Raw genomic sequence first — 20867 nt, forward strand, 5'->3', positions numbered from 1 at the left:
TCCTAGTTCCTAGTCTCTACTCCCAGAGGACCACACTGTCCATGATGGTTATTCTACACCTTATTCACACCTTTGTAAATAGTCCCTTTATGAAACCCTCTTCAAATTACCCAACCGAGTGTGTCATCTGTTTTCTGCCAGGATCCTGACCAGTATCATTCCTGAAGAGATAGGGAGTAACCTACCCAAGTGTAAGAGTCCGTGGGTGGCATAAGCAGGCTGGGGAACAGGTCTGTCTGCATACTTTGCCAGGTCAGACTGCACTGCCCATGAAGGAGGCTCCTTGAGGAGTGGGCCAGTTGGGCACCCAGCACGAGGTCTAGCCCTGGACCTGGGGAACGGACTCTTCTCCTGCTCCATGCCCTAGGCTGCTGCACATCCAGAGCTCATTCCTCCTTTGTATTTCCTGAAGTTGGTGTGTGTCCTCTTCATTATTCAAACACTAAACATTTGCCCAGGAAGTCTTTTTCGCAGAGCCCAGAGCAACCTCCCTAATGGCTCTTGTGGTAGTTTGTAAAACATGGCCACAAATTCTCGAGATTCTCTCCATCGGGAGTGGAGTCTAATTCCCCTTCCTTTGAATATGATTTGCCCCTAGTAATTTGCTTCTAACAAATAGAATACAAAGGAAGTGATGCAGCATGACTTCCGAGGCGAGTTCATAAAAGCAGATTGGCTTCTGCCTGCCTCTCTCCTCTTGGGACACTCATTTATGAGATCCAGCTGCCAGGCTGTGAGGAGTCCACATGGAGAGAGCACATTCAGGTGTTGGCAGCTGAAACCCCAGCTGAGGTTCTAGCCATGAGAAAGCCTTCAGGTCCCAGCCGGGGTTTGACTACAATTACATGAGAGATGCCATCATGAACTCCTGAGCTGAGGTAGGCAGGAACTGAGAAAAAAAAAAAAAAGGTTGCCATTGTTTTAAGTCACTAAGTTTTGGGTTGGTGTGTGACAAAGCAGTAGAAAATGTCTTAACTCCTTTCTGCATAGGAGTGGTGGATTTACCAATATTGATTCTCTCTGAGAGATCCAGTGTATTCCGGGAGACCACTCTTCTCTAATTCTCTTTAAAAAATCTCAAGATCTCCACCTATTAGTTCCACCATGATTGTCCTGGATTTTGCTCCTGGATACTTGAAAAGTTGGTAAGTTCTTGGGATCGAATGTGCCTGAATTTTTCAGAACAAGATCATGTTCTAGGACTTGCTTTTTTCACCAAGTGATGTATTGTTGACAACTTTCCAAGTAAGTAATTATAGATACCCTGCTTTTTAAAAAAATATCTTCATCGAGGGGGAGGGTATAACTCAAATGGTAGAGTGCATGCTTAGCATATATGAGGTCCTGGGTTCAATCCCCAGTACCTCATCTAAGAATAAATAAATAAATAAATCTAATTACCTCCCTACACACACACACACACACACACACACACACACACACACACAAGTCATAGTAATAAACTCAGTTTTTAAGAGTTTTCCCAAGCTGAATATGCCACCAGATAACACCCACATACTACTGGAGAATTTATTAATTCATTCATTTATACATTCATTCTCTCATCTGTTTATTTAAAAAACCACAAAATGTTCACTACATGCCTAGGGGTAGTTTTGAGAATATCAAGAACTTTTTAGAATGCTAAGTCTGATTTTATAGAGATCATTTTTGCTTAAGTTAATCAGAGCTGGTTTTTTGTTTTGCAACAAAGAGCCCTGAATAGAATGGCAATTCCTACAAGGTGTGAGGTGTAAGCAAGAGACTCTCAGGGAAATGGAGAGAATCGAAAACTGGTCATCTTCCCTTAATTGGGGTTAAGATAATTGTGGTAGGCAGCCTTTAAGATGGCTCCCAAAGATCCCTGCCTCCTGCTATTCATGCTATTTTATAAACTGGACCTAGTGAACATTCTTCTAACGAATATTCTAATATGGCAAAAGTGATGGGATATCACTTCCATGATGAGATTACAAGAGACTGTAACTTCGTTTTGCCCCATTGTCTTCTATATTTGCACTTCTTTTTTTTTTTTTACATTTTTATTGATTCATAATCATTTTACAGTGTTGTGTCAAATTCCAGTGTTCAGTACAATTTTTCAGTCATACATGGACATATACACACTCATTGTCACATTTTTTTCTCTGTGATTTATCATAACATTTTGTGTATATTTCCCTGTGCTATACAGTGTAATCTTGTTTATCTGTTCTACAGTTTTGAAATCCCAGTCTATCCCTTCCCACCCTCTACCCCCCCGGTAACCACAAGTCTGTATTCTCTGTCCATGAGTCTATTTCTGTCCTGTATTTATGCTTTGTTTTTGTTTGTTTGTTTGTTTTTGTTTTTTAGATTCCACATATGAGCGATCTCATATGGTATTTTTCTTTCTCTTTCTGGCTTACTTCATTTAGAATGACATTCTCTAGGAGCATCCATGTTGCTGCAAATGGCATTATGTTTTCGGTTTTTATGGCTGAGTAGTATTCCATTGTATAAATATACCACATCTTCTTTATCCAGTCACCTGTTAATGAAGCAAACTGACATGTTGGAGAGGTCCAAATGACAAGGAACTGAGGGGGACTGAATCATGTCAACAACCATGTGAGCTTGAATATGGATCCTTTTCCATCAAGCCTTCAGATGAGATCACAGCCTCAACTGACACCTTGATTGCCACCTTGTGAGAGACCCTGACATACAGGATGCATATAGATTGTGCCCAAATTCCTGACTCACAGATACCGCAAGATAATTGCATGTTGTTTTAAGCCCCTAAGTTGCAGGGTAATTTGTTATTCACCAATAGATAACTAACTCAGTAATTATTTAGGGATGGGAACTTGCAAGTTATGGCATGTGATGATGAAATAAGTAATTTAACTATTGCTTAGGGTTGTCTGTAATAAAGTATCCATTGAGACAAGGCTCTGGGGAACCCAGTGGCTGACACCAAAAACCAGTATATAGAAAATAAGGTTCAAGGACTATGGCTGATGCCATTGCTTTGAATTCTGCTGGACAATTTAAGGTAAGAGATTGATAAGCACAAGTTCATGAATTCTTCTTCTTCCACTTCTTTTTACTTTTACTTTTCCATTCTCTTCTCTTCCCTTACTGTCCTGAAAAATTCAATCCTACGGGCATTAGCAGAACAGAGCAAGGAAGGCATTTGTGCCTGGAATGGAAGGAACTCTGGAGGCACAGAGTGACTGGTGACTGAATTGGGTAAGGAAGGCATGTGTATAGGAGGGCTACCTGGCATGGAGAGTCTGAACTTGAGCTGACTGAGGAGGGTGTTACCCTAAGAAGGTGACCTAACATAGGTGTTAGAGCCCAAGAAGGGTGAGAAGGACAGCACTGCCAAGGAGTAGTTCAGTGAGGGCATCATAGCCTGAGCATGATACTGAATGTGTATTAGTTATCTCTTGCTGCGTAAGAAATGACCCCTAAATTCGATCCCTACATTAGAACAATGATCTTTTACTGTCTTAGTTTCTGTGGGTCAGGAATTGAGACAGGGCACAGCAGGAATGGCTTGTCTCTGTTCTGTGATGTGTGGAGCCCTGGCTGGCAGACTCGATGGACAGAGGGCTGAAATCATCTGAGGGCTTGGCTGAGGCTGGGAGATCTGCTTCTAAAGTGGTTCACTTCATGCTTGTGAAGTCAGTGTTAACAAGTTGGTTTCTTTCCATGTGGGCCTATCCAGATGTGGCTCCCTCCAAAAGACTATTGAGTGTCCTCACGACATGGCAGCTAGCTTCCCTGAGAGCCAGGGATCCCAGAGAGTGAGCCAGGAAGAAGTGATCCTTTTTATGACCTAGTCTAGAAAGTCATATGGCATTGTTTCTAGCACGTTTTATTCATTAGAAGTGAGATGCTAAATCCAGCCCACAGTCAAGGAGAGGGAAATTAGGTCACCTTTTTTTTTTTTTTTTTTTTAGTGGAGGTATTGGGGATTGAACCCAGGACCTCATGCTTGCTAAGCATGCACTCTACCACTGAGCTATACCCACCTTCCTTGGTCCACCTTTAAATAGGAGGAGTATCAAAGAATTTGAAGACATATTCAAAGACCACTATAGAAGACACGGAGGGGCAGCCTGGTGTATGAGCAGGGTGAGGGGGGTATACACACAGAGGGGAAGCTAGTGTGGGTTTACAGAGCCTGAGCAGGATGAAGAAGACATCCATGTGGGAGAGAGAGAGAGAGAGATTGGTGTAGGGAGTTGGGGCCCAAGTGTGTTTGATGAAGACATCTGTGCTTCTGTGTGGTGGAAGCAGTGGTGAAGATAGTTTGCATATAAAGGATTGATCACATGAGTGAGCTATTAAGGATAATTGGAGTTTCTCACTGTCAGAAGAGTGAGTTACAAATACGGAAAGGGAGAAAAATAACATAAATTGTGTGATATTGGAGGTATGAGTGTGAACTCACAGTTTTCAGAATAGATAGATAGATGTGTGTGTGTGTGTCCGTTTCGTACTGCTGTCTAGGGGGCCTGGAAGAGCAGAGTCCTAATAGCCATGAGCATACCTAGCACCCAGAAATACTATTCCCGTAAAAAAGAACCAGTGTTCCTTAGAGAAATGGCAGATTCCAGGCTTAGAGCAGGGAATATACAAGATAAGTTCAAAACATCTTTTTGCCCCAGAAAGCAAGGATTTGCTCAAAGAATGTTGGGAATGTGTCTGAAAGACCTATGAACTAGAATCCTGCTGGCCAAATCTGGGACAATTTGAGCCAGTCAAAGGAAATAATGACATTAGGAAAGTAAAACCCATTAAAATAAAATAGGAAAGCATGAGTCTATACTATATATATTAATATCAAGTAAACTAATGAGGAATGGACAATTTACAGAGGTTCAAAGTAGCCGCAAAATACTTGTTAATTTCAAAGGGGAAAATGCGACTTTACAGTGGAGAGTCCTGGCAGACACTATCTTACTTAAGTGGTCAAAGCAAACATCGCCAGTGATAATGACAAATCAGAATCATGCACCATCTGATTGGTGCAGATAGAAGCACACAGTAGCACTTTGGTGATAACCCCGATCTAATCATGAGGAAACAGCAGACAAAACCAAAATTGGGAGCTACAACAAAATAACTGAACTCTAACCTCCCCAAAATGTCAAGGATACAAAAAGCTAGAGAAAGACAGAATTGTTCCAGAGTAAAGATTAAAAGGACATGACACTAAATGCCGTGTGCCAGGGAGGAGGGCATAGCTCAAATGGTAGACACATGCTTGGCATGCACGTGGTCCTGGATTCAATCCCCAGTACTTCCATTAAAAAAAATTATAAAAAAGAATAGAAGCAATGTGCCCAGTCTGCACTGGATCCTATTATTCTCAAGGACATTACTAAGACATTTGGCAAAGCTTGAATGGAGTCTGAGGATTAGATGGTGGTAATGTTGATTTCCTGACTTTAATGTAAGTGGCTTTTTTTGTAGGAAATGCACCCTAACTTAGTGTTACATGAAAGAAGTAGGCTCTTGTATCTTAAGCATCCATAACATAATATGAATTAACTCTCCCTGAGCATAATGATACTAATTATGTGCCATTCTTGGGGGGAACTGGAATAAATTGTCACTCAAATCATATTCTCCTCTTCTGTCATTAAGGTGAGGACCCTGGTTGAGAAAGGCTACACTTTAGTATTATAAGATGATCATGTTAGCAACTTCCTCTCAAATAGTTCTGGGAAGAAAATAAAAGTAAGTCTGAGATTGTTTTGAGGTTAAAGGAGGGAAAGAAATAAAATGTTATAAAAATCTTTTTGGCTTTAGACACGATAAAAACCTCTATTTGCAAGTATTCCATTCCTTTAAAAATACATACAGAGGAAAAGATTTGGATAAAGTATAAAATCACAGGAAACGAAGCCAAAGTCTGATAAAATGGAGGAGAAATTGGTGACACACAGTTACAAAGTTGGAGACTCACCACATCAAATTTTCCTTGAACCCTCTGCCCACTGTTTTTGCTCCATAAGTTAATAGCTAGCTCAGAAATTTCATGTTATATACAGTCTTACCTCTGCTCACTTCACATAATGGTGAAATCATTTATTTAATAAAAACAATATCAGAGAAAGGGATTGCCTCCAGAGAACACAGTAGGAAAACCATTTGCTCAAAGTGACTGAGAATTCTTTGAGAAATGAAATCACATAACCTGGGATTGTGCTAAAAGAACCTCTCACCTCTTGTAGCCACATGGCTGAGGTAGCCAAAAATCAGACCCAAAATCTGAGCAGTAATTTGATAAATTACACTCTTAGTTGAATTCATAGCCTCGCTGTTTCTTACAAGGCAGTGATGAGGATTCCCAAAAGTGCAGTGAGGTTCTCACTATCCTAACCACACTCAGCCTCATTTGTCTGAGGAATCACCTGCTTGAAGACCCTTTAGAGACTCTGGAGCGAGTTAGTTGCAAGAGGCCAATCCCACCCGGTGTTGGATCTACACCTACTACAGGAACAATGGTTCTCAGCCTTGGCTACATACTGAATCACCGAGAGAGTCTTAAAAAATACTGTTATCTCTGGCTTGCATGGCTAGAAATTTTGATTTAATTTTTCTGGGGTCCAGTTTAATTTGGGTCTTAGCAGCTCCCAAAGAGATTCTAACTTGCAGCCAAGATTGAGAACTACTGAACCACAGAGATCAGACCCAGCATGTCCAGAAGTCAGGTTGCAACATAAAACCCAGGAGCAGCCTTCTATGCAAAAAGATTTCAAGATTAGCTAATTCACATCAGCAGCTTACATTATTTGGAATTCTTCTGCATGGGAGATTTGCTGCTTCTTTCCCATTTATTTATTTCTTCAATCATTTATATCAGCATGGACTCATGGATATTTATTTTATATTTTGGGTCACCATCCAACACTACCTTTATTGTTCAAATTGCTCCAGCTTTAGCCATTGGAAACTCTTTCAATTGGCTTCTGGGTCCCTTTGCCACCCCCAGAATTGTGGAGTTTTGTTTGTTTTTCAGTGCTTCCTTACTTTCTGGCACTACAAGATGCTCCAGGCTTATCTTGCACATTTGTTTCCCCAGTCCTAGAATGAGCATTTCTCCAAGGGGCCCTGGCTCCTTTTATTGGACAATGGAATGAAACCAAGATCTGAGAGCTAGGTGTAATTTTTATATCCCGCTACCCTAAAACAAAACCCCCAAATTAAATTTTATAAAACCTGAGTTTCCAGGGCCAACAACCCCAGATTGGCACGTGCCCAACCTTAGAATTGCTTTCCTGGATGTCCTTTGAGAGTTTGAGTTGGAGGCTGTCCTGACCATCATCCTTCAGGTGGGCAACGGCCTGGCTCTGGGGGGCACTGATAAAACTAACAAATGATGGTGTAGTAAGTACTCGAAGAGAGGAAAGTAAAGATGCACAGAAGGAGAAATTAATGCGGTGGGGAGGAGCTGAAAGAAATTTCAAGCCTTGAGAGCTGCTCAGAAAGTACTGCTTGAGCCCAGACACTGAGCCTGTCATCTCTTAGACCCCATGCTCCCGGTACCCCTAACCCGACCTGCCACCTGGCCCACAGCAACCCTCCATCAGCATCCTGCTGATGGTCCCACTCCACTGAGCTCAGAGCAGCCCACAGAATATTAGCAGAGCCCTCAGTTTGGGAAGCCCGGAAGCAGTTCTCCAGCCCTGCTGCTTGTCCTAGGCAGAAGAATACTGCCAAGTTTCTGACACCAAAGAATCTACTCTGTGGGCCTTCTGGGGATTTCTGAATTATCCTTGGTGACATCCCCACTGAAAGCAGCATTTGGGAGATGACCTCCAAGATGAAGTTATTAAAGGGGTCCTCCAGTCAGCGCTGGACTAATGGAGGTGAAGAGGGCACAGAGAATAGCAAAGTCAAGGCCCTGTCCCAGGATCGTGCCAGTCATGGGGACTGAGACAAACTCAACGAAGGCAAAGGCTAGGAGGCAGCTGGCTCCAGGTCAGAAGGTTCAACCAGTTGCTGTAGCAGTTGTGAGATGATGACCCCTGGCTGGGGGGAGGGCAGTGGGGGAGAGCTGCAAGGGAAGCGGGGTGGGCATTCCTGCAGGCAGCTCACTGCTAACAAAGACACTGAAGCTGGATTGCCCAGGTACAAGTAGGCCAGCTTGGCAGGAGAAAGGGAATAAGCAGGGAAGTGGAGTCTGAGGAGCTTTTGAAATGGGATTCTTAAATCTGGGCCTGGATAGATTTCCTGGCCTGGAGCCTGAAACCAGGTGCAAAGTTGGGAGATCGCATTTTTCAGGGCACAGAATTAACAGGGCATAGCCTTTTTTCAAAGGTTGAAACCAGTGAGTCTCTGCACCTGTCAGGAGATCCACTGCGGCTTCTGACCAGAGACATAAAACTCAGAAGCTGCCTGGGATCAGACCTTACAGTTTATCCAAGAGGCTTTAAGTCTCCTGGCCCTTAACTCACTTGGGCCTCCTAAAGCTCTTTCGGGAGGGGGAAAGGGGGCCTGGTATTATTGTCCTCATTTTACTAAAACTGACAACTCATTTCCTTTCTACAATCCCAGGGATCCTCTTGGAGGTGTCTCCGTGATTCCAGAGAAAATGGTGCACAGACTGAGGTGAGTTCGGGAGAAGACCCGGCATGCAAACATTCTCCAGGGGAGACCTGGTCTCGAGGGAAGCCACCGCCTGGGGAAGCCTAGGACGCACGCGGCTAATTACAACCGAGACTACAACTTTGTAGAATGCCGTCGGGGGTCACTGAGAGGCCACAGACCCGGAGTCCTCCGGTTTGCCATGTCGATCAGCTTCAGCGGGACCAAGATAGCAATGCATACGTCAGGCAGGAGGAAAGGGGAACGTAGCAAACTGCGCAGGAACCATGCATCTGGCGTCAGAGCCGGGGGCAGCGCGGTGCAAGGCTGGATAGGCTCTGCGCCTGGCCTGGGGCGCCCAGGGCCTGCTGCAGACGGCGGGTCCGCTCCCACACTTCCTCCTTGAGCTGCACATGCCGCACCTCGATGGGACGCAGCGGGAGGGAAGCACGGAGGTGCGGGGTGTCCATTTGGACTTAAAGCCCTCAGATACGGAGATTAAAGCCCAGGTGGCGGTGGACTGGCCAATCCTACTATCGCTAGCCGGCCCCCAGCGGCTCCCGAGCATTGCGAGGGACAGCAGAGCCGGTGCGCTCGAGCGAAGGCGGCTGCCCGGCTTTATTCCGCCAGCAGGAGCCCAAGGACCCGCCTTCGTTCATAGAAACCCATCCGCTCCCCCGGCCGCGGCCGGATAGCACCGCGTAGCCGCCCGGCTGTTGATTAGTCCAGGAAGTGTCCGCGAGGTCACCCGCACAACAAAGGCGGCCCCAAGCGGCGCCTTCAGTCTTGTAAATACCCGGCCGGGTCCCTGGGCGAAGCGGAGCCCCGGGAGAGGAGCAGCCCAAGGATCCCGCCGCTACTCCGCTCCCCTCCCCCACGACTCTGGAGAGCATTCATTTGAAATGTTAATGTTTTGAAGCTTCCCTCTGTGCCTGGATCTGTCTCCTTGAAAGCGGGCTGAATGAAGCCTCTGGGGTTAATAAACAAACCGGCATTTGGTTTGGGTTAGAGCCGGGTAAATAGTTGTTGGTCTAAAAGAGAAAAACAGGTGTACCAGGACAAATGTGGGTAAATTATTACACAGCCCCGGCCACTCGCTTTAAAAAGATTGCTTTGTGCACCGATTCCAGGAGTTGGAGAAGTTTCCTCAATTCACAGATCCTTATTTGCACCCTCCAGGCTGAGGGCCCCAGCCGTGCGTCTTTCCGCCGGCGCCTGGCTTGGAGGAAACCGGGTCACAGGTAGAGGGCGGGGCGGGCCCGCGCTCGGGCGGAGCCAAGCCCGGCCCCGCCCAGGAGCTGTCAGGCTGGATCCCCGCCCGCCGCTCTACCGACAACTGGTCGCTAGAATTCCGGATGTCGGCGGGGAAGCCCTGACCCCCGCTATGTTATGTGTCTCTGGCCCGTAGGCCTGTGTCTGCAGCGGGAGGACACATAGCGGGTGTCACAGCCGGTGCTTTTTAAATGTCTTGGCCTACGGTTCCCTGTTCACATCCGTAGTTGTCGGGTTATTGCCAAAATAGCACCATGTTGGATTCTTTGCCGCTAGCAATGGTAATAGTATCCGCGAACGCTTTGGCAGCGCTGACACCGCCAGGCACTCTTCAAAGCCCTTCACAAGGAATAATTTGTGAGGAGACGACTCAAGTCATCGATGCGCTTCTTTCTAGAACGGGTACATCACCTACTCTCCACACGTCCTCTCCAAGTGAGAGCAAATTGGGGCACGCGCACAGGATATGGGGTTCCAATTGTGCAAGTTAGACTGCAAGGGCTCAGGGCTTGTGTGTGCTGTAAAGGGGATGTGGCGGTCACCAGGGCGCCATTGTGGTCCTGGAACGATGCCAGGCCCCAACAATTCCCCAGCTTCAACGTTCTTTAATCCATTAAATCCTCCAAGCAGGCGCTGCCTGGTCTTCCAAAAGCATTTCCCTCAAGCTGGGAAAACCCAACAGAGAAATGATCATTTTTCAACCCTGGGAGCCAACAACACTCATACATAATGAAGCAAGCCACACAAAGGAAAGAATTCTTTCCCACCCTCCTGGGAGAGGCCCCTCAGCCCAGGAAATCGTCAGGGCTGCCCAAACTATGGGCCAGGCTAGGGTATATTGGGGGTGGGAGTGGGGATTCACTGAGGAGCCCTCCTACCCACCCAAGAGCTGGAGTTTGTTGCTGTAAGAAATCCCAGCCCAGGTTATTCATTAGCATTTCTTAGGAATCCCAATTCCTGTGTTTTCTCTGCCCCAAGTGCCAGTTGTGGGTCCCCTGGGCCAGCTGAGGGACACAGGGAAGGGTGGAAGAACAGCTTATACTAGAGGAGTCCTTTCTCCATCCCAGTAAAAGCATCTGGGTGCAGTCAGAGGACCAAGTGGACAGAGTGTGAAGAGACTGTATATCACTGGTTAAGACAAGGCACTGTAGCCCCAAATTGGTGAATAAGATTGAATAAGAATAAAATGGTCTTGTAGACACCTGTCGGCACCTCTACCCTCAGTGTTCACAGATGCATATCTCCTAGGGGCTCGTAGATCTGTTATATCTTCCTGCAAGGACTAGTCCATTCCTGACTCCAACCTGGCTGCTTCCTCTAAACACCCCTGAAGTGTCAACCAGATCCTTACTCCTCCAGGCAGGCCTGGACCTCTGCTTTAAGAACAGCCAAAGGATGGGGTTCCTCTACCTGACCTGATATCAAGGGCCCAGAATAGCACACGTTTCATACCTGTGACCTTTGGAGAAAGACAGACACCTAAATAATTGGGATGGGGGTGTAGCCCAAGTGGTAGAGTGCAATGCTTAGCATACATGAGATCCTGGGTCTAATCCTGAGTACCTCCTCTAAAAATAAAGAAATAAACCTAACTGCCTTCCCTCCCAAAACAAACAAACAAAAACAACAACAAAAGATAAATAAATAGTTGGGTGACCTTGGGCAAATAATTTATCTTTGACAGTATTCCTTAAGTTTCCCATCAGCAGAGTAGTCAGATAATAGAGCATCCCTGAAAAGGAGATACAGGGAAATCTGCATTGTAAACTCAGCATCTGCTCACATGTTCTCCTGAGGCTCTACTATATGGTAGCAGAGATGGTAATGTCATTATCACACTGTCATCTGCCCTGGAAGTAAAATACTTGAAACTGAATCACACTGGCATCCTGGCTAGGGTGAGCAGCAGTCAAAGGCATATTGGCTTTCAGAGCAGGTGACAACCCGGAGGCCTGTCTCAAGTCATTGTAGCCAAGCAGTCAGCTAACACCACCTTACTTTAGGATAGATCTTGCTCCCAGCAGGGTATCCCAGTGCCCCCTGCCCAGGAGATGAGCCCAAGCAGATCTTCACTGACATTCAATAGCCTTATTCTGCTTCCATTGTTTTCATCTCAAAGATATTAATCCCTAGCCTGCCTGTGGCTATCAGAATTCTATTTCAACACTTCCAAGAGTAATATATACACTCATATCCATTTTCCAAATTTATTAGAAAAAGGCACAAAACTCCAATTTGACCAAAACTCAATAGGCCTATTTTCTGTATCCACTTTTAAATTAGAACCTATGGAAATACAGAATAGAGGATGACTGACTTATATGGAAAGGTGTATGATTCATGATAAGGTTCCACAAGTGGAGAGAGAGAAGGACTTTCCAGGCAGAGGGGACTGCATGAGTCCGTCAACGAAGGCTTGAGGCCCTTGAGTAGCCTGATACAGCTAGAGAGGAGAGGACACAGAACTGGAGGTGTGGTCAACGCCACTGCCAGTGCCGATGGATGTGAACTCATTTCTGGTAGACAGTGGGAACTACCAAAGTTTTTTTTAAAAAAAGATTTAAGTAGTTTATTACATTTATGTTTTAGAATGATCAGTCTGGGGCTGTGCAAGCATGGATGCATTTTTTAAAATAGACTTTTTTTAAGAACAGTTTAAGGTTCACAGAAAAATTGAGCATGTAATACAGAGAATTCCCATATCTTTCCCTCTCCACCCTGCCACAGCTTATTATTAATGTCTTGCATTAGGGTGGTATGTTTGTTATAAGTAATGAACCAATACCGATACCCTGTTAACTAAAGTCCCTAGTTTACATTAGGGTTCACTCTTGGTGTTTTACAGTTCAGTAGCTTTGACAAATATGTAATACCATGTACCCACCATTACAGTAAAATATAGAATCATTTCACCACCCTAAAAAAATCCCCTGTGCTTCACCTAGTCATTACTCCTCCTCCCTCCCCATAAATCTCTTGGTGATTACTTTATCTTAACTCATTTTGCTTTTGCAGAACATCATATAGTTGAAATCATATGTTATGTGGACTTTTCAGACTGGCTTCTTTATCTTAGTAATATGCATTTAAGGTTCTTTCATGTCTTTTTGTGGCTTGATGGCTCATTTCTTTTGGTAAGTCTGCTTTTCTATGTTTCATTTCAATAAATATTTACTGAACTTCTATAGCAACTTCTATATATTCTGTCTGTCCAATAGAAATATAATGCAAGCCACAAATTTACTTTTTCTAGTAGCCACATTAAAAAAGGTAAAAAGGAAATGAAATTAACTTTAATAACATTCTTCTTAACACAGTATATTCAAAATATTATCATTTCAACATTTCATCAGGGTTTGAAAGACATGGACTAGTAACAAACTACCAGCACCATCGAAGGGCCCCTGGAACTCATCAGTTTCAGCCTGGATGAGCGAATCTATGTGAAAATGAGAAATGACAGAGAGCTTAGAGGCAGTATACATGCTTATGATCACATCTAAACATGATAGTGGGAGATGTAGAAGAAACTGACAATATAGAAATTGATGAAGAAACATATGAAGGGATATATAAATCAACAAAACAGAATACCCTGATGCTCTTTATCTGAGGAGATAGTGTTGTGCTAGTTGCCTGCCATTGAGAGTTGGCCGAAACAAAGAATTTATCCTGTGTGGAAAAATAGGACTCTTTCCATGATTGCCTCTTTAAATGGAAAAGATAACCTAGAAGAAATGGACACGTTTCTGGAAACATACACTCCACCAAGACTGAATCAAGACTGTTGAAGACCACTTGAACAGACCAATCACTAGAAATGAAATAGAATCAGCAATAAAAAACCTCCCTACAAACAAAAGTCCAGGACCAGATGGCTTCACTGGGGAATTCTACCAAACATACAAAGAAGAACTCATACTGATCCTTCTCAAACTCTTCCAAAAGATTGAAAAGGAGGGAGTACTACCAAACTCATTCTATGAAGCCACCATCACCCTGATACCAAAACCAAAGACACTACCAAAAAAGAAATTTATAGGGCAGTATCACTGATGAACATAGATGCAAAAATCCTCAACAAAATATTAGCAAACAAAATCCAACAGCACATAAAGAAGATCATACACCATGATCAAGTTGGATTCATCCCAGGGACACAAGGATGGTTCAACATATGCAAGTCAATCAATGTGATACACCACATCAACAAAAGAAAGGACAAAAAATCACATGATCATCTCAATAGATGCAGAAAAAAGCATTTGACAAAATTCAACACTCATTTATGATAAGAACTCTTACCAAAGTGGATATAGAGGGAACATATATCAACATAATAAAAGGTATTTATGACAGACTCACAGCCAACATAATACTCAATGGTGAAAAACTGAAAGCCCTCCCACTAAAATCTGAAACAAGACAAGGATGCTCAGTCTCACCACTTCTATTCATCATAGTCTTAGAAGTCCTAGCCACAGCAATCAGGCAAGAAAAAGAAAGAAAAGGGATCCAAATTGGAAGAGAAGAGGTTAAACTGTCACTATATGCGGAAACATGATATTACATATAGAAAACCCTAAAGGCTCCACACAAAAACTACTAGAGCTGATAAAAGAATTTGGCAAGGTAGCAGGATACAAGATTAACATATAGAAATCAATTGCATTTCTTTACACTAACAATGAAATAGCAGGAAAAGAAAATAAAGAAACAATGCCTTTTAAAATTGCATCCAAAAAAATAAAATACTTAGGAATAAATCTGACCATGGAGGTGAAAGACTTATATGTGGAGAACTACAAAACACTGATTAAAGAAATTAAAGATAACTTAAAGAAATGGAAAGATATCCCATGCTTTTGGGCTGGAAGAATCAATATTGTTAAAATGGCCATACTGCCCAAGGCAATCTGCAGATTTAATGCAATCCCTAACAAATTACCCATGACATTTTTCACAGAATTAGAACAAATAATCCTAAAATTTATATGGAATCACAAAAGACCCAGAAGTGCCAAAGCAATACTGAAGAAAAAGAACAAAGCTGGATGAATAACCATCCCAGACTTCAGAGAATACTACAGAGCTACAGTAATCAAAACAGCATGGTATTGGCACAAAAACAGACATACGGATCAATGGAACAGAATAGAGAGCCCAGAAATAAACCCACAGACTTATGGTCAATTAATCTTTGACAAAGTAGGCAAGAATATACAATGGAGAAAAGTCAGTCTCTTCAGTAAGTGGTGCTGGGAAAACTGGATAGCAGCATGTAATCAATTAAGTTAGAACACTCCCTCACATCAAACACAAAAATAAACTCAAAATGGCTTGAAGGCTTCAATATAAGACAAGACACAATAAACCTAGAAGAAAACATAGGCAAAACTTTATCTGACATAAATCTTAGTAATGTTCTCCCAGAGCAGTCTACCCAGGCAATAGAAATAAAAGCAAAAGTTATCAAATGGGACCTAATTAAACTCATAAGCTTTTGTACAGCAAAGGAAACCATAAGAAAAACAAAATGACAACCTATGGAACTGGAAAAATATTTCTAAATGATGTGACTGGCAAAGATTTAATTTTCATTATATATAAACAGCTCATACAACTTAATAACAAAACAAACAAACAAACAATTCACTCCAAAAATGGGCAGAAGACCTAAACAAGCAATTCTCCAATGAAGACATACAAATGGCCAAAAGGCACATGAAAAAATACTCAATATCGCTAATTATCAGAGAAATGCATATCAAAACTACAATGAGGTATCACTTTGCACCAGTCAGAATGGCCATCATTCAGAAGTCCACAAACAATAAATGGACTGGAGAGGGTGTGGAGAAAAGGGAACCCTCCTACACTGCTGGTGAGGATGTAGTTTAGTGCAGCCATTATGGAAAACAGTATGGAGAGTCCTCAAAAAACTAAAAGTAGACTTATCATATGAACTAGCAATCCCACTCCTGGATATCTTTCCAGAGAAAACTCTAATTGAAAAAGATACATGCACCCTAGTGTTCATAGCAGCACTGTATACAATAGCCAAGACATGGAAGCAACCTAAATGTCCATTGACAGATGACTGGATAAAGAAGGTGTGGTATATTTATACAATGGAATACTACTCAGCCATAAAAGAATAAAATTATGCCATTTGCAGCAACATAGGTGGACCTTGAGATTGTCATTCTAAGTGAAGTCAGACAGAGAAAGAAAAATACCATATGATATCACTCATATGTGGAATCTAAAAAAAGAAATAAAGAGGAAACTAATGAACTCATCTACAAAACAGAAACAGACTCACAGATGTAGTAAACAATCTTACAGTTACTGAGGGAAAGAGGGTGGGAAGGGATAAATTTTGGAGTTTGAGATTTGCACATGATAGTCAGACACTATATATAAAAATAGATTTAAAAACCCTCAAATTTCTTCTATACAGCCTAGGGAACTATATTCAATATCTTGTAATAACCTGTAATGAAAAAGAATATGAAAACGAATATATATATTTATATGCATGACTGGGACTTGGTGCTGTACACCAGAAATTGACACATTATAACTGACTATACTTCAATTAAAAAGAAAGTATAAAATATTCAAAAGAGAAACCTGCATACATTCTGATTATTAAGAAATGACCAGGAATTCTTCCCTCCTGAAATAAATTGATTTGCAGATAACTTTTAAATTAAGCTAAATGGCATTTTAATTTTTCTCCAACCCTTCCAATAAATGTGATCAAAAAGATGCAAAAAAAAAACCCCAAAAACCCAACCCCAAATAATTTAATCAGCATAAAAACTGGATATACATTTTTTTGTACTAAGCCTTGGAAACCCAGTATTTTGTATTTTCAGCACATCTCAGGTTGGGTTTTTTTTTTTAATGTTTAAAATTTTTTTTATGAGGAGGTAATTAGGTTTATTTGTTTAACAGTACCGGGAATTGAACCCACGACCTCATGTATGTTAGGCATGCCTTCTACCACTGAGCTACACCCTCCCCACTTCATCCCAGGTTGGACAAGCCACATCTCCAGTGCTCAGTGGACACACTATAGGACAGTGCAGGATGGAGGATCCTGAGGATAGAGCAGGGAGCAGAGCAGACAAGGTCTCTGGCATGGCACTGTTGACAGTCTAGCATGGAAGACATGGATTGACATGGATGGTAAAGAAGTAAACAAATCAGTTTGGAGAGTGATAAGTGTCATTGAGAAAATAATACACATGTATTATATAGAGACTGGGTGGCTGATTTAGATTGCCTGGGTAGTTGGGAAAGCTTTTCAGAGGCTGAGACCCAAATGAGGAGGCATTAACCATCAGTTACCTATTGCCGCAATAATACTTTATAAAAAACCACATCAAAATTGAGAGGCTTAACTAATAGCTAGTTATTATTGCTTATGAGTCTGCAAGTAGCTGGTCAGTTCTTCTGGTCCCAGGTGGGCTCACACGTACATCTGTGAGCAGTTGCAGGTCAGGTGGGTGGCTCTGCTACTGGCTGGACTTGCCTGTTTGGGGTCTGCTGGCTGTAGACTGGTGTAGGATGACCTCAGCTCTTTCCCCTGTGGCTTCTCATCCTCCAGCAGGCTAGCCCAGGCCTGTTCTCATGGTGGAGGCAGGGATCCAAGAGAGAATGTGGAAGGCTCAGCCTCAGAACTATGTATCACTTTTGCCACATTATTTTGACAGATGCCAAGTTACAAGGCTGGCCCAGATTCTGGGAGGAGCTGCAAAGTCACACTGCAGAAGGTGTGTGCACAGGGAGAGATGGAAAATTCAGGCACTTTTTGCAATTAATCTCCCATATTACTTAAAAGCTTTCAACACCATCAGAAAGTTCTCACAATGCTAAACTTGTACGTGCCCAATAAAATATCCTCAAAATATAAAAATAAAAATGGAATTGTAGGGAGAAATTGACAAAATTACTCTTCCAGGGGAAGTTTAAATGTACCTTTTACTATTGATAGGTCAAACACACATAAAAATTAGTAAAGATACAAAAGAGTTACGCATAATTTATGAGGTATTCAGTCCAGAAATATCTTTGTTACACTTCCTGTGTGTGAGGCACGATTCTAGGTGTGTTAGCAAACCAAACTTGGGTCCCCTCATCCATTCGCAGTAAAGCCAATCTACTGATGATACAGGGTTGTGGTGAAGGCAAGTGCAGCGTTCATTGCAGGGAACGAAGCAACAAGTCCAGGGCAGCTAGTGCTCCGAACACCAGGTTTCTGCAAAGCATTTTTAAAGGCAAGGTGTGGGAGGGGCGTCCCAGGGTATGTCATCAGCTTGTACACAATTCTCTGGCTGATGGTGAGGTAACAGGGCAGTGTCACAGGGGTTAACATTATCAATCCTCAGGCACCAGTAGGTCTGGGGGCTATGTGCTCATGATCATCAAGAAGTTAATTTCTTCCATTTGGTGGGGGTTTTAGCATCTGGAAAACAACTCAGGAAATGTGCATCAGGTACTATCATCTAGGTACTTCAGAAAGGAGCTAAAGCAGAGGGTATGGGGGAAGGGTCTGTCCTGGGAAGGTCCCACAGGGTCCTGCTTAGTTACAGGTGTGCTGGACATACAGCAGTGATCAAAAGCCAACAGTCCCTGCCCTCATAGAGTTTCTATTCTAGTGGCAGGAAACAAATAAATAAATATGTAAAACACACATGATGACTACTATGGACAAAGATGACAGGGAAAGGAGATATGGAGTGCTGGGATGGCGAGGTGAAGGGTTTAACCTAACTAGCGTGGTCAGGGTAGGCACCACTGAGGAGACACTGGAGCTAACCTGGAAAAGGTGAGGGAGTGAGTCCTGGCCTTATCTCCAGGAAGAGTGGAGGGAACAGCAGTACAAAGGCTCTGAGGCAGGAGCTGGTTTGGCAGGTTCTTGTAGTAGACAGAGGCAGGCTTGGCAAAGTGGGAAGGGATAGGAGTAGTCAGGGGCCAGACTGTGCAAGGCCTTATAGGATTTTGGATTTTTGTCTTGGTGATGGGAAACCCCAGGAAAGTTGTTTTGTTTTGTTTTGTTTTTTGAGGGGGAGGGGGTATCACAAAGCATTAGGGGTGAGGGCCCTGGGGTTCAGAAGAGGGCTGTTTTCAGACAAGGGTCAGATAGCCAGATCTTTAGAGGTAACTAGGTACCAATCCTTGTCAGGCAACCCGTCCCTAGGGTACTTCCCTTGCTTTGTCTTTCAAATACCTAGATAGCAGTTTATTCCCCAAAGGATGTCACCATCTCCAGAGAACATATTCCAATTATCCCAGAAAACAAGGTAATTGGGATTATCATAGTATTCATCATCTCAATTCTCAGAATGAAAATCTATCCAAAGGAAGAACAAAAGGTAGCTCCAGAAAGCACTCCCCTCCCCCTTGGGAAAACCCAGTCAACAAGTTATGGAGCCGCAGATTATGTGAAACTGTGTTAGTTTCAAGTCACTTTCCTTTCAGAATATAATTTTACCCGGGAGAAAGAAAGAAATGGGGACATTCATTCAACAAGTATTTACTGAGCACCTACTCTGTGCCACATATTCTTCTAGGTGCCAGGGATATAGCAGAAAACAAGACAGGAAAAGATCCCTGCCTTCACAGGGAAGAGAATCATGCAAAGTATGCGATATGTTGGATAAGGCAATAAATGTCCTGAAGAAAAACAAAGAGGGAACAGTGAACATTTAAGAGTGGGCGTGTTACAATTTAAAATAGGCTGGTTGGGGGAGATTATTTGAAAAGTCCTATCTGCCCAGCATGGGCAGAACAGAGAGAAGGGCTGGGGAGTGTCACAGAGATAAAGGCAGGGCCTGGCTAACATCTTGTAAGCATTGTAACATAACTACTACAAAATTAAGTGTACAGTTTATAATTTTATAACACATTCTATGAAAAGGAAAAACTTCCTGGAGCCAATGTGGTCTACTCTCTGACTTCTAGCTCTCTGAACTGAATTCTATACGTTCTAATACATTTTACTACATGGTATCAGAGAAAGACTGCACAGCTCTATTTAGCAACTGCAGTTCTGACCCGTTCCCATGCCAGGGCTAAAACAAAGGCACAACAATGGCAGAATAGATTCTTCTCTTAGTTTTCTTTGTGGGATCTTTTTTCAGCTAGAGGCCACCTGAGTGGGACTCAAGGTAGTGAGGATTCTGTCCTCCTCTAGGCAGCATGCAGGAGGGCAGCCTGCAGCATCAGAGGGTACATGCTTGCCTCAGATCCATAATTTCAGTTTCTGGCATAAATATGAGATTTAATGGGGAAAAAAAAACAGACATCTGAGAGCTGGCATAGAGGCATTCTAGCAAAGAAAAAAGCACCTGCTGGCTACTTGGGGTGTGTGTGTGTGTGTGTTTGTGTAGATTCAAATGAAGAGAAGAGAACCAATCTACGGGGTGGGGATGGGGAATGGGCAGGTGGTGGAGTATAAGCTGAGGAAACTAAGAAAACAAAAGCTGTAAAATAAAAATAAAACTAAAAGCTGCTTGTGCATGTGTTATCCACAATGGAATCCAGATCACTTATTATGCTGTGGAAGTCAGGGCCATGGCAAGGAAATGGGGTGGGGCCTTCAGAGCACTTGCTTACTTCAGTGGAACCAGGGAGGTGAAGGGTTAAGATAGTGGTACAGCTTGGGGGCCCAGAGTCTGAACTTTCTCCAGGAGGGGCTCTCAACAGGGCAGGCTCTCCCCTGCCTTTAGTGTTGGACCCATGAGGGTGCAGAGCCCTAGCACAGCTCTTTTCAGTATTCATAGATTTAAGCTTACACAGACTAAACACACACACACACACACACACAATTTTAATTTTTCAAATCATGTACCAGATTCAGGAATGTCTATAAGTAATAATGGGTATCGAATGCTTAAGAAAAAATTTGATTCCCTCAATAGTTATGATACCTTGAGCAAATACCAATCAATGTCCCCATTACCTCACCAGTAAAATACAGAAAACAGGTAGAG

General features: G+C 43.0%; 1 protein-coding gene, 1 long non-coding RNA gene and 1 pseudogene across 2 annotated transcripts in view; 2 read left to right on the forward strand and 1 right to left on the reverse strand.

Moving 5' to 3' along the window:
* LOC116282380 (ral guanine nucleotide dissociation stimulator-like) overlaps positions 1-20867 on the reverse strand; it is a 162480-nt gene that overhangs the window by 36196 nt on the left and 105417 nt on the right. The gene's annotated exons all lie outside the window — the stretch shown is intronic.
* Positions 209-9512, forward strand: LOC140699294 (uncharacterized). Its single transcript, XR_012077342.1, has 2 exons — positions 209-878; positions 8560-9512. It is a non-coding gene; the product is annotated as an uncharacterized lncRNA (long non-coding RNA).
* On the forward strand, positions 13227-13563 carry LOC102540613 (U6 snRNA-associated Sm-like protein LSm3 pseudogene; annotated as a pseudogene).

Source organism: Vicugna pacos, chromosome 11 (genome assembly GCF_048564905.1).
Source record: "Vicugna pacos chromosome 11, VicPac4, whole genome shotgun sequence".
NCBI classification, from domain to species: domain Eukaryota; kingdom Metazoa; phylum Chordata; class Mammalia; order Artiodactyla; family Camelidae; genus Vicugna; species Vicugna pacos.